Source organism: Nymphalis io, chromosome 13 (assembly GCF_905147045.1).
Source record: "Nymphalis io chromosome 13, ilAglIoxx1.1, whole genome shotgun sequence".
Taxonomy (NCBI): Eukaryota; Metazoa; Arthropoda; class Insecta; order Lepidoptera; family Nymphalidae; genus Nymphalis; species Nymphalis io.
In genome coordinates this window covers 8,709,517-8,725,074 of record NC_065900.1, presented here as the reverse complement: position 1 = coordinate 8,725,074, position 15,558 = coordinate 8,709,517, and the positions used below count along the sequence as shown (strand labels likewise).

The following is a 15,558-nucleotide window of genomic DNA, read 5'->3' as shown; positions in this document are numbered from 1 at the left end:
ATGTGAGTTGATATTTTATTATCTACCAGTTCGTTGATGTGGCTTAGAATTATTATTACAAGTTGTTATTCCTGCTTGCTTTGTTTATTTTTTGTACGACAGAAAAACTAGAAACCGAAATAAGGAAATATTAACGTATGACGTAAAAAATTTGAAAGGATGCTATCGGTTTTTTATCTCATAAAACAACCATTTTATGAATTATATTTTATATTTATGAGTCAGCATCACTTACCTACATTTTTAGTATATACTTTATTTATATACATTTATACAGGGACAAAAAAGGGGGAGTGGGTAAAGGGGCTTGGAATGTTGTCACTTCTGCCAAGCAAACGTTGGCAGTAAATATTTAATTCATTTAATTATAAAAGCCAAAACCAAATATGAGTGGACAGGTACTTTATGCTTACTGGTGGTAGGGCTTTGTGCAAGCTCGTCTGGGTAGGTACCACCCACTCATCAGATATTCTACCGCAAAACAGCAATACTTGATATTGTTGTGTTCCGGTTTGAAGGGTGAGTGAGCCAGTGTAATTACAGGCACAAGGGACATAAAATCTTAGTTCCCAAGGTTGGTGGCGCATTGGCTATAAGCGATGGTTGACATTTCTTACAATGCCAATGTCTAAGGGCGTTTGGTGACCACTTACCATCAGGTGGCCCATATGCTCGTCCACCTTCCTATTCTATAAAAAAAAAAAAAAATTCTACTTCAATAATATATTAAATAAAAGGTTCGAAATGTCAATTATTTAAAAATAACCGGCAAGAAAATATTTTACACGAATTAAATAAGATTGGCATATATTATATAATAATAAAATACAATTAAATAATATATTATTCAAAGTAAGATTAATGTCTCATTTATTAATATAACATTTAAATTTATTACTTGACAAAGATAAAAATGTTATATATCAGCGGAATTTTATTATATTAGAAATGAAAATCTTATCAGAAGATGGATGTTATATTGACTTTGTGGAGTCAGTGTTATACATCTGTCTGTACTTCTCGTGTTTATATAATTATTGTCACTGATTCTATCCAATGTAAGAATTTCTATACTGTTACGACACTACGAAGGAAACTCAAGTTCCAAAATTATAAGTAGCTGAGACAGCTCTTTTTTATAGAATTGAATCGGTTTTAATAACTGTAGCATTGCTCCAATGTAATATACTTTAACACATTTTTAATACTATGGGAATAGCCAAACTATATCGAGCAGTTAGTTGTATAATTTAGTTGACCTGAATCTTCCTGTTAGGGACGATAAGTGTAGATTCCACTGAAGTTTTGAACTTAAAACTATTCCTAAAAATACTCTAGCTTAACAACTACAAATGCAAGAACTCGTGTATTGCCAATGTTCATGGGCGATGGTAGACACTTTTCATCAGGTGAGCCCGATGCTCGTTTGCCTCCTAATACATAAAAAAAAACTACAAATAATTTGGTTATATTTATTTATTTATTAAATAACTGAGTTGCTTGTTGTCCATTTGGTCCAACAAACTAGTGATTCCTGGTGATAGGAAGAGCGATCATTTTTATATACTAAAAATGAAAAAGGACCTAAAATTGGTAACTGCAAATTCCTAAAATGGTTAATCAATGTGTTATGCTCTGTTAAACACTGGTGGAATTTTTTTTAAAATAGATAGACGGACTGGCAAATGGGCCACCTGATAGTAAGTGGTCACCACAGCCCATAGACATGAGCAATCTAAGAAGAATTAACTATTCCGCACATCGCCAATGCACCAACCTTGGGAGCTTAGATATTATGCTCCTTGTGCCTGAAGTTACTATGGTTACCCTTCAAACCGGCACAACGACAATACTACACATTGTTGTTTGGCGGTAGAATATCTGATGAGTGGGTGGTACCTCCTTGCAAAAACCCTACCACGTAGCAATTAGATAAAATCTTCACACTAAACACATATCAAAACAGATACATTTAATAATTGGTAAAATAAAATAACTTTGCATTTATCGGTTACAGTTCAATTAAGTTAGACAACTTATACATACCTAATACACTTATACATATATAATACACTTATATATAACTATAGAATTGACTGAATCTATAATAATTTTAATATCGTCATTATAGTATTGAATAATATTTAATATATTCAATACCTGCCATCTTATACCTACACATTTCTACAAACTATGAATCAGGTTATAAAAAATCATAAAATAAAACAAATATCAATTTAAAAAATTAAATAATTAAATGTCGCGTATAAGTTTATTGCGTGTAGAGTAAGAACGAATTCGTAACTCATCGCATAACATGATGATTAAATCTTAGAAAGTGATATGGCAACTATAATGATTATATCATTTAAGAAATACACGCATCAAAGTACCAGAACACCGTAACTCGATTTTTGATATTTAATTCTTGTCTTTTTTAATAACACTGAATAAGTTGCTTCTTAGAACATCTAAACTTGCGTCAATACGACAATTCATTTTTTAACCTTCATAGCTACTGCCTCTATTTAGAGGATATCACTAGCTTTAGCTTGATACTTACGTTTGATTCTTTAAGGATATACCCATTAAGAATTTGCTATGACTTATTTAAAGATATAATACAAAAAAATACTATATACATTTAACAATTAAAAACAGATACTTAAATATTTATACTGACTTTAAAGAAATAACACTTAATTTTGAACAAATATTGAAATTAAAAAATAAATAAAAGTAACTTAAAGAACCTTTTTCATTTTTAATACCTAAGCCTTCTTAATAAAAAAACATAAGAAAATAAATGAACATATTGTAGTACTAATATCTTGGAATATATAGGTAATTATATCATGAGTTTGATGTTAGGCCTTAGCAATTATCTACTAAAATAATATTGAAGGAAGTTCGTCATATAAGTTGAGCTCATCAACTAAGTTTATTAATAACCTCAAAAGATTATATCTTGAAATTGCGGTAAAAAAGTTATCAACTATGAAATACTATTAAAAAAACTTGAAATTGTATTATAAGCACAACACACACAATGAAACCACTTCTTTCTTCCTTATCTAACGTAATTTATTTGTAAAAAGTAAGTAGGTAAGTATATCTACGAGTGACATCCGCTGTGTTTTATTTTATTGTCAAATAACAGTATGGTATCAGAAAAACAAATACTTACACAAAAAATACCTCAGTAACTAAATATGCCTGTAAAAAAAGCTATCGCAATTAAAGTTAATGGACACCAGTGCATATTTAATGACTGGCTTTTAGTTTTAATTATGTTTTAGAATTAAAACAAACATTCGAGAAATAAGATAGTCTTTTTTCTCAAAGCTTAAATCACTTAAGATAATTGAATTTCGATATTCTCTCGAATTGATCAATGCTCAATTTAATCCCGTCAAGTTTTATACCACGACGACATGTTATAATTAGGTTACAAATTGGCTTTAAGAACCTAGGGAAAATAACAGACCGAGTACCTTTCGTCTGTTATTTTAAAATGATCGTCACATTATCCAAGTCAGTCAGCTTCGAATGCTAAAGTATTATTCGTAAAGATTAACCGACTCATCTAGACGGATTAGTTGTTATTAATAGTGAACAGACGTTTTTGGACTTGGCAGTAAACCTTGGCATTAGTTCAATGAATCAATTGGTCGCAATAACTCACTTGAACTACTTACTCTCTGTTATGTTATCGAATCTAAATGCATCTCATAATTTGTATATTGATACCTGAATTTAATATATTTTCTAGTGGCTTATGTGATTTCTTCTTACTGATTTGAACTTAATGTTCAGCAGTCCCGTGTTAATATAGTCGAAAATAAAAAGTTTTTCACTCCTTAAGGTTACATAGATAGCACTCATTATGAACTCTGTAGGCTGCATCAGACTCAAGGTATCTATGAAACGATTCAAAAATATATTATAAATTATCCACGTAGTAGCTCTACAGAAAAGATGAGTACTGGTGAGAAAATAAATTGACATTTAGACATAAGTTTACAGAATTTCGTTTACAGCTAATGATTTGGGCTGAGTTCTTTCAATTAAATCTAAAGCACTTCAAATATGTACCTATTTATTTTAACGTCCTTCGAAAATGTTGGAATGTTTAACGATTAGCGCTGCTTATAGACAGATTACTTAAGCTTCCATTTATAAAGCTTACTTACATGTACTTACTTCTATTAACAAATCCATGATTCCAAACTTGTATGTAGTCTTGAATACCAAATTGAAATTAAAATGTATTTATTGACTTGACTTTTTTCCTTTTTTTTTTTTTTTTTATATCGCCGGGAGGGCAAATGACTCTACTCCACCTGATGGTAAGTGGTAGTAGAGTCCAAACGCGACGACGGCCAGTACAGACGGGAAAAACGTTCTGCACTAGCCGCCTTCGCCTTGCCGGCCCGCAAGATGCCTCTTCACGCCTCGTTTGAAGGAACCCAGGTTGTAAGAGGAGGGGAATACGTGAGCTGGTAAGGAATTCCATTTTTTGGAAGTGCGACAAAGAAAGGAGTTGCCAAATTTCTTTGTTCGCGATGGAATTGATGTCACAGTTAGGCGGTGACATCGAGAACCAGCCCGCGTGGACTTAAGAAGGAAGGGGGAAGCAGGAATTAGAGAGAATAATTCCTCAGAGCACTCGCCGTGATACAGTCGATAGAAAGCGCTCAGTGCTGCTATCTCACGACGCAATTGTAAAGGTTCAAGGGTGTTTGTGACCTTTACGTCGCCAATAATGCGTACGGCACGTCGCTGCAACCGGTCCAAGGCCTCAAGTAGGTACTTAGCGGAGCCATCCCAAAGGTGCGAGCAATATTCCACGCAAGACCGTACCTGTGTTTTGTACAGCAGGCACAGTTGTTGTGGCGTGAAAAAGCGCCGCACCTTGTTCAGAACTCCGAGTTTCCGTGAAGCTGTTTTTATAACAGCCTCGATGTAATCCCTTGGACTAAGGTCGCAGCGAACGTCAATCCCCAGCATGGCGATTTTGCTTTGCATCACCAGCGGAGTACCACAGAGGGAGGGAAGAGGGGAAAATGTTGACTTTTTCGCCGTGAGAGCGCATACCTGTGTTTTCTTGGCATTAAACTCAACAAGATTATCAGAGCCCCATTTGGCGATGAGATCTAACGTCCTATCGAGTTCAATGACAAGATTCTCCCGCCTCTCCTCAGTTTCCGCCCGCCCAGCCACTGCGCGTCCGTGGTATCCACCATGCACTGTACTATCATCTGCATAGCAATGTATGTTCCCAAGGGAGAGCATATCATTGATATGCAAAAGAAAGAGTGTGGGAGATAGCACAGATCCCTGGGGGACCCCAGCATTCACTACATAGAATTGTGAAGCGCAACCATCTACTAAAACACGAAGGCTACGCTTGTGTAGGAAGCTGGCAATCCAGGTGCATAGCTGAGCAGGCAGACCATATGCCGGTAGCTTGGAGAGAAGACTTCTGTGCCAGACCCTGTCGAAAGCCTTGGAGATATCGAGGCTGACAGCCAACGATTCTCCATGCTTGTCGATAGCTTCACCCCAGAGGTGTGTTACGTACGCTAGAAGATCACCTGTGGACCGTTTTGGTCGAAAACCGTACTGACGATCATTAATTAGACAGTGATCTTCTAGGTAATGGATCAGTTGGTTGTTTAAAATCCGTTCCATCACCTTACAAAGTACTGAGGTGATAGCTATTGGCCGATAATTTGCCGGGTCAGACCGATCCCCTTTTTTGGGAACCGCTTGCACATTAGCTGTTCTCCAAGCCTCCGGCACACTTCCCGAAGAGAGAGAAAGTTGGAACAGGCGCGCTAACACAGGAGACAGCTCCGCTGCGCACTTCTTCAGCACTATGGCTGGTATTCCATCGGGACCGCTAGCTTTCCGTACATCAAGTGATTGCAGCTCCGCACGCACATCACGTTGCCTGATTTTAATGTCAGGCATCGTATGGCCACATGCAGGTATTGTAGGTGGCAGTGCACTACAATCATCGATGACGGAATTGTCGGCAAAGAGTTTAGCCAGGAGATCAGCTTGCTCTTGCGGACTGTGAGCTAGCGATCCGTCCGGATTTCTGAGCGGTGGCAGCGAAGGTTGGCAGAAGTTGTTTTGCACAGACTTGGTCAGACGCCAGAAGCTACGGGAGCCCCTAGGATGCGAAACAAGGTCATGACCAATCTGTACAATGCGCTGTGCATCCGCTCTCGTGTATGCCTTTCTACAGGACTTGGAATTTTTATTATAGTTTGCTTTCAGTGAGTCAATGTTAGATGCCCCGCTAATGCAGCCGTTGATCCACTTGCGATATGCCGCCTGCTTAGCTGATACAGCATCGGCACATTCACGAGTGAACCAACGGTTACGCGTACTCCTACTGACGAGATCTGAGCTAGGAATGTAGTATTCCATTCCCAGCATGATCTCGCCAGCAACGGCAGCGGCACTAGCTGTCGGGTCATTCCCACTGAAGCAACGTTCCTTCCAAGGGACCGACGCATAGTAATCGCGCATACCGTCCCAATCCGCCGACTTATAGTGCCAAACGCGACGTTTGCATACCGCTAGTGGCGGCAGCTTGGCCTGTGGCACTCTGGTAGAAATAAGGCTGTGATCCGAAGAGCCAAGAGGAGCCTGAACCACAACCTGATATTCTACCGGGTGAGAAGTCAGCAGAAGGTCCAGTAGAGAAGGTGCTTGCCCATCAATGTCTGGGATCCTGGTGGGCTGATCAACCAGTTGGGTCAAGTCATGTGTGAGAGCAAAAGCATGAGCAGTCCTTCCAGCATGGTCAGTTTTGAGGGATTTCAACCAGGATTCGTGGTGAGCATTAAAGTCCCCCAAAAACACCAATTCCGCGTTAGGAAATTGCTCTTGCGCAGCATCTGCCACCCGACTAAGATGGTCAAATAGTCGGCTTGTCTCCAAGTCACCATTGTGGGATCTGTAGAGGCACACGTAGACTCGGCTCTGACGAACCAGGTCCACACGTACCACCAACATGGAGAAGGAGGGGTCCTCCAAGCAGCGCAGTCGGTGACAGCAAACATCCGTCCTGACGAACAAGCATACTCCGGCTTTCGCTTTGAAGGATTCTTCAAGCGTGTAGCCGGGATAATTAAGGTAGCTGGTATCGGCAGGACGGAGTATTTCCTTGTTGACCTAGGCGAGCGTTTCATTCCCAAGGTATACTATCATCCATAAGCTTACTAATTTAAGAGTAAGTAACCTTTTATACATAAAAATAATCTGTATCATCAACAACGATAACTTAGCATTGGGTTCGCTATAAGCCATTCTTTAACGCTTTTTGCCGCAGTCAGCCAATCGGTGTTCTATGTTTGAGTTTTCGTCTTGTATCAATATAATAAATGTCATAATTTATAACAATTTTTCTAATATTTTCACGGATGTACCTACCTATATAGATCAAAATAATTAGGCTGACCATGTGTTACCGTGATTTCAGCGGTAATGCATTGTTTCCACTACTAACTTCCAAGCTTGCAGGAAGAAAGAAACCCCTATAACTTTGTATTGGCCTGAGACTTGAAACCAGGAGATCTGCAGTTTTATAAACCTCTTTTACGGTGGACGCCACTGCATCACGTGTATAATTTATAAATAGGCGTATTTTAAACGTCTACTCTGCAATCCTTCATGTAGGGATGATAAATTAATAGTGTTGGCATGAAAATCAATTAAATTTTATTCTACAGGACCTATCACCTTATAAATAATAAGTAATTATAATAATAATAATAATAATTTTAATAATAAGTATTATAATAATAAGGTGAGGAATAAGCTTTTACGTTTCCTGCATTTGTCGTCTTATAATATACACATAATGTAAATGAATGAAACTCTTATTTACTATAAATACACCAATATGTTATTGGTTGGATTATAAATTGGTCTATAGCACCGATATATACATCAATATTAAAAAGAAAACTCAGAAACTAGCACAAATCAGTTGCATTATAGGACTGGTCGAAACAAACTAAATGGCAACAATCTAAAGATGGAATGCCCGATTATACAATTAGCCTTTGAAAACTACTTCAACCGACCACCTCCTCTATTAGACCAGTACCTACATCCTAGAGAGAATATTATTGCATTTTTAACTCGCCTAGTTAGTTTTAAATCGATTCGACAATAGAAGAAGTAAGTTCAAATCGACTTCCTGGCTAAGACTGACTTTTTTAGTTACCTACATACACAAGGGTCAAGGGTTAATATAAAGTTTGAAAAACATCTTAAAAAATTACGTTGGGAATTCTCGTGAATATTATCTAAAAAAATAATCTAACATATAAAAAAATGAAAAGAAAATATTCAAATAATTCAAAACATATTTCATTATTTTAATTCAATGTAATTGATTTGACCATAAATATTGTTACCTGAAAATGACCACTAAAAAGTCACAAGGCAAGTTCTTTAAATAATGAGCAGAAATAATAACAATTGCTTTTAATATTCTAAGTTTAAATTATGTGACCATTGATTGATGCAACTGCATTCGCTATACTTACTCCATCTATCAGACGTTATGTTAAGCTTTCAAGACTTAAAAAATATATAATTGTACATTATACGACAATTCGAAAACAAAATAAAATCAAATTTGTTTTTAAAGCTTAAACAAAACAATCTCAAATAATTAAGATATTTCGGGTTTCTTTTTTTATACTTTTTACGTTAAATCGCCATCTAGTGGCACAGGCCTTAAGCTTTGCAGCAATTTAATTTGCAAAGTTGCTGTTTCAATTAGTTGAAAGCAAAAATCTTAAACAATAAATGGCGGTTGTAATGTTAAGCAGATTACGTATAATTTAAATATATTGTCAATAGAGATAACTCAAACCATAACCAGTTGTCTTTTGATAACATTCTACAAATAATTTATTATAAATTATATGTAGGTCCAATGCCAAAAAATAGTAATAATTGTTTATTCGATAATTTGTCAAAAAATAATGATACCATAAAACGTTTTGTATTTACTATGATTCACAATTATTATATTAATCGCACGTTACGTAGTATCGCAAAGAAAACATAGCGTAACCGCCAATAGAGACGATAACATGATCGTAAAAACGGATTTTATTGCTTTATTCATCATTCGGCTATATAAATTCATCAAGACACTTGTTAATCGTTAAATAAATCTTATTACACAGTAAAATGATGTTTAAATTGACGACAAGCGTTTTATTTTCGTCATAACAATAAAATTTATTTTTATGAGCATGCTTAGTGTGGCTTCGTAAAACGCCATCTAGCGGCATTGTGCGGGACCACGTCACGGCGGTAGTTGACGTCATTTGATGGCTATTCGCTCCGAGTTTTACGACTCGTTTGTAGCACTCAAATGAATGGAGGTGTCGTAAACGTGGATTTGAAGATTTAGTAAAACTTTGCAATAGCATGATATGAGGTGCTTGTTATCTTCATTTCCATTTCAGCTGTACATTTACATTTTTATCCTATTTTAAGCATGTACGTACTTATAATTAAACTTTGCTTACGTTTAGATTTTAAGCTATGCGAGACATGCAGCTAATTAGGCATATGTAGATTAGTTGATATTGTAACTAATAAAAAATACCATTATAACCTAACCTACTTGAAGTTAGGTACGCACGAATAAATAAATAAAATAGATTTTTTGTAGGTTAAGCATATTGAAACCTTATTAAAACAAATGGAGTGAAGTATAAAACAAAATATTTTTTTAACAATATAAAAGTACCTATGTCTCATCGAGATCTATTAGATAAATATGACAATAATTATAAAATTAGTTTCTAATTTTAAATGAGCTAATTGCTTTGCTTGCAAATTATATTTTGTGAAAATAAATAATGTATCTAATTTAGGCATTAAATTTTGACACTATTTTCACTTTAAAAAATATTTCAAATAATTAAACGATAATACGAATTAAATTTGTTTTGATTAACACGCAATATATTTTATTTCTTTATAGTTGAAGTAGATTAGCTGATGTCTAATGACGCGATGCGCACTGGTGTGAACAAAATAAACTGTGAAATGAAACTGTCCCCACGCTCTTTCCCCGTTCTCAGCAACATTACAACGATACTAACTTTGCATAATTGTCTCATTCACGCACGTACATTCATAGCGATACCGCTTAGTTATGCTATCTCTTTCGCGCTCACTCGTCAAAATGGCCTCCAAACGAGATGTTTTGAAGGAACGCCGCTGTCGACTTTTGTTGCTTGTAATGGGCGGAGCCCTTGTAAACAGGGACGAAATGTGTCGTGAATAATAAATAAGTAAATAAAATCACATTATTTTTATTTTTTCAATATTTATTATTTTATTATAACTATTTTAGATTGTTTTTATTGTTTTTTTTTAATACTGCAGTTTTGTATTATTTACTTTTATGACACTATAGTGTGTGTAACCAATATTGCTGGGATAAGATAGATAGATCGCAACTTTTTATATAAATACACGCGTATATTACGATATGATATACTTAGGATGAATGTTTCATGTCGATGCGTTGGACCAAATTCTATACTACCAATAAGGAATAGCGAAAAATACTTTAAGTGCCGTGACGGATTTCAATAAAAAGTTACCCTTTATCTTTATTCATAGACACCTAGGTATAGCATAGAGATATAAGTACTTTAACAATCATACAATTAGGTATCTATCAATACATTTTAAATTTCCTACTAAATAATGTAGATATCCAAATATTATATCGTAATAATGTAATGTATTATTAATATATTTAACCTGTCTTGTAGTTGCCGTTGTACTTTTAAGATGTAAAGCTAAGTCGAAAAGAAAAGCCAGTCCAGCCTACTAAATAAATTGACGATCAAGACACGACAACTAAATTAAATGCTGCTATCAAATTACTTAATACATAAATATATTTGACCGAACATTATTGATTGTTTGCATATTTCATTAAACTAAGTAGTGTTACATTTACTAGATAATACTAATGTTTTTAACATTATTTATAATAAAATATTGGTAGATTGTACTTTGGCTAATCAGAAAAACCTTCCGTAACCAAAACCGTAACAGCCTGTGAATGTCCCACTGCTGGGCTAAAGGCCTCCTCTCCTCTTTTTGAGGAGAAGGTTTGGAGCTTATTCCACCACGCTGCTCCAATGCGGGTTGGTAGAATTCACATGTGGCAGAATTTCAGTGAAATTAGACACATGCAGGTTTCCTCACGATGTTTTCCTTCACCGTAAAGCACGAGATAAATTATAATCACAAATTAAGCACATGAAAATTCAGTGGTGCTTGCCCGGGTTTGAACCCACGATCATCGGTTAAGATTCACGCGTTCTTACCACAGGGCCATCTCGGCTTATGAAATGAAATGAAAAACCTTCAGTGAGATATTATTTAAATTTATTAAATGGAATGAAGAAAATGTATCAATTTACTTATATTCGAAGTTGAATCTTAATTTTGAAAGAATATAATTAATTATGTATAAATTAAACTATTTAAGTCACAATTTAATAAATATTTGATGTTTGCATTTAAATAATGAACTGAAATGGATAGATCACATTACGTCCCTGGATAACCGGATTTGGATATGGCGACGGTTGCCGTGTGTGACGAACGACCGATAATAGTTTGTGTCTTTTAAAAAATATTTTTAGTCATTAGGACAGGTAAATATAATTACAAAAGTTAATTTATCGTATACCTAGTTATATAAAGTGTAATGTGAGTGAGTGTCGTTTAAAAGTAACAATTAAATGATTACTTTTCAGCAATATTGTGTTTGTATACGTCCGCCATTACTGTCGTTCGTTCCCTTAACAGCCGCTAGATGTATCGTTATCTCTCTCACTCCTTATGAAAAACATGAAATACAAGATTGAACATTTGGCTATTGAGAAAAAAAGCATTAAATCCGTTTTCCAAGGTTTTAAATATTGAAAATAAGGCTTAGTAAGGTATGATTTCTTTAATTTTAATTTCATTTTCACTCAAGAAAAAAACGTCTAAGGAGCTCGTCACCTAGTTAATATTAATAATAAATATTTAAGTACGTAAGGTACATTCTTGCTTCTACTATACCGAGGCATAATCAATATTTTTTTTAATTTTTTTATTATAATGAATATATTTATACAATATATAACAAATATGTTATTTCCACTAATTAGTGGAAATATTATTTATGCCTATTATTATCTGCATAAATGTGTTACCTAGATGTTTAATTTTATATTTCCCTTGTTGTACCTATCTACTTTTATGGGTACAAAATTTGTAAGTAGATACATTAAATATATATAACCTATCGCAATTTAATGACTACTACGCTTTTATTATAAGACAACTGTACATTTATTTTTAAAAGTCACTATTCTTATACCTACTAAGATAAGTCGGTAGGTAGGTTGTTTAAGCTAAAAAGCATTTTTTTTATAGAATAGGAAGGCGGATGAGCATATGGGCCACCTGATGGTAAGTGGTCACTAAACGCCCTTAGACATTGGCATTGTAGGAAATGTCAACCATCGCATATATAGCCAATGCGCTACCAACCTTGGGAACTAATATTTTATGTCCCTTGTGCCTGTAATTACACAATAAGCTTTACTAGGTATATGGAAATTTGATTGCTATTTTGTATACCTAACACCTACTTTGGTAGGTATATTTTGAAGTCATTTTACTGCTTTATAACTTGCCGTGGTCGCGCGCCATATTGAATAAATGGCGCCCAAAACCAGTTTTTTGGTGTAGGTGCATATTTTGTTATTGGTATAATATGTAGTGTGATACATTTAATTATAAAAATATTTTTGTATAAGTATTTAATACTTAACTCCTTGTTTATTTTTGTTAAGGGTACCTAATAAGTAAACATAATAAATCCTACTCCTGTCTACTTAGATAGGAGATATATGTACCTCCCTAATCTTTTTTTTTTTTTTTAGTAGGCACCCATTTAATTTGCTTATTAATATGATGAATTAGTAGGCAAGTAAAGCCAAAGCGACTCTAAACATAAGATATAAGGAAAATTATGTATGTTTGATTAAGTTTCTAATTTTGTTGGTAAATTTATTATTTTATTCATAGTAAGGCCAATTTATTCAACGATTTAATTGAGCAATATTAACTACTTAATTTTATTAACGAATTAATACCAAATGCACATAAATATGTAGACAGTGGGAACATTTTTAAATCTACACTTAAAATTCCTTCTATTGTGTATGGTTGAATAAATATAAACAAAATGCCACACTGGCCAGTTACTGCAACGAAATTAAAAATTGATTGGGCAATTTAAATTCAGAATCACGTGTATCGTTTCCCTGCCGACGGTGAACGCTAACCCACGCATAACACAACCAGCATAATATGAACCACGAACACTTACTAACTCAACCAATTTTCAAAAAGAATCGCATAAAAGAGTTTTTGTTTTTCTGGATGACGTTCAAATGAAATAAATATTTTCACGCATTTGTATTTCGTCAGCGGCAATAGGTTATACGAATTTGACAGGTTCGGTTTGGTAAAATCCCTTATTATATCTATATTCAATTCTCGTGATTCCGAGATTGTTTACGGCGTTCCACTCTTGCGAACCAAATGAGAAAAACACGTACCAATACAAGTACTACCTTTATATATATATGTGATTATAATAATCGAACAACTAATATAATTGTGATCTAAATATTATATGAACGAATCTAGTCGCATAGGAAATTTAATTGCCTTTTTTCCTTTGATAATAAAAAATTATAATAAAATTTTATTAACCATAAGTAAATATTTTCCTGCAAAAAATAAAATATGGCCATAATTTTATAGGTCAACACTATGATAAATATGCGATGCAAGTTCAGAAATTGTAAAAAAAAATTCACGATACAAAACTTAAGTTAGCCCACTTATGGACATAATTACTGCAAAAATATACTATGTTCATACTTGTATAAATTATCCATCACTATTTAAATAAACTATTACTTAAGTATTTTTTCGAATGCCTCGATGCCCTAGTGGTTAGATATAAGGCCGCAGATCCCGATGTCATGTGTTTAAAACTCCAGGTTGGACCGTTAAAAAATATTGTTTTCACCAGAACAATTTTCTCAGTAGCAGCCCGGAGTCTGAAATTTGGAAGTGTGCACACTGCCATGTCTCGGAAAAGCCTTTCCGGTCGTGTTGGATTTGCCGTCCCTTCGGATTATGAGAGTGAGGGAATAGAAAATGCTATAATATGTATTACGCAGTGGGCTAGTCTCACTTGAGACTGGCCGCCGTGGACGAAAACGGTTATAAGGGGACTCAGACACTTAGGCATTTAAAAAAAAATTCTATTCGAGTGAGAATTAATGAGATAAAAAATTAAAAAATTACTGTCAAAGCTTTTGAATTCAACAATACCAGATTTGGAAGTGCTCTAGTTCCTTATTGAAAATCATGTGAAATAAGATGCTTGTTAAAATATTATCAATATATGTTTTCGAGGAGTTACTGATTTATTTCCCCCCACCAAAAAGCTAAAACTTATGCTCTAAGAGTGAATTACAATAGCCCAACCAACGGGTGCTCGATGCTGCGATTTTCATCACTAGGCGACCCGTATACCGTTGAGCTCACAAATATTTGTAGATACAATCATAAGCTAACCTCAGAAAAGATTTCTTTAAATATATCATACGAGATAACCAATCTCTGTGTCATAGGTTGTAAAATTTTCTCCGCTCTCAAGTGGACGACGTTTTTGTTATCATTTGCGTCGGTTCCAGTCTTTTCTCGTCTTGATAATGTCAAAGATATGTAAGGAAGGATTACTGATTTATGCACTGTATGATTTGTTTCTTGAACGGCAATTATCCTATTGACCTTTGATTGGGTTGTAGGGTTGCCGTTCATTATGAATTTATTTGGCGATTTTTTCGATCTGTATCTACATGATATTTCGTTAGTTCACTTAAACGTAAAAATCATTATTACATTTAAATGTAATACAATATTTTCTAAATAAGTTACATCTAATGTTTTTCTTTTTGAAACAATTATATGCTGGTTTGCTTTAGTTTAGGTATACAACATAATATTCGAAATACAAAATCGTCTAAAAACAGTTGAAATTTACCTAAACGTATTTTATAATTAAACTTTTTATAAATTATAAAAAACGACAACCCTACATCAATGCATTTTGAAGTGTTCTATACTAAGGCCGTTCACCGTTATAATAATCATCTTTGCATATGTCTGCTTATATCTTTTATTTCACTTGATACTTCTTTGTCTTCCAAAGGTAAACAGATGTTAGTATTTTTTTTTCTGAAAATAAAATCTAGTTTCTTAACTAGTCTCCTAGTCCTTATTGATGAAAACATAATAAGTAAAACAATTTACCTCAGTTGTTAAACTTAGGTATGTATTTTTGTCAATATTAAATAAGATTTGCTCCAATAGTAGTAGAGAAAGAATAAAACGAATTACTTACAC

At 34.3% G+C, this 15,558-nt stretch overlaps 1 long non-coding RNA gene across 1 annotated transcript in view; it reads left to right on the top strand.

Moving 5' to 3' along the window:
• The first annotated feature begins 11,656 nt into the window (after positions 1–11,656).
• Positions 11,657–15,558, top strand: part of LOC126772649 (uncharacterized) — a 28,206-nt gene continuing 24,304 nt past the window's right edge. The window contains exons 1-2 of the long non-coding RNA XR_007669677.1: positions 11,657–11,732; positions 11,835–12,020. This is a non-coding gene — a long non-coding RNA (uncharacterized LOC126772649). The remainder of the gene's footprint in view (positions 11,733–11,834; positions 12,021–15,558) is intronic.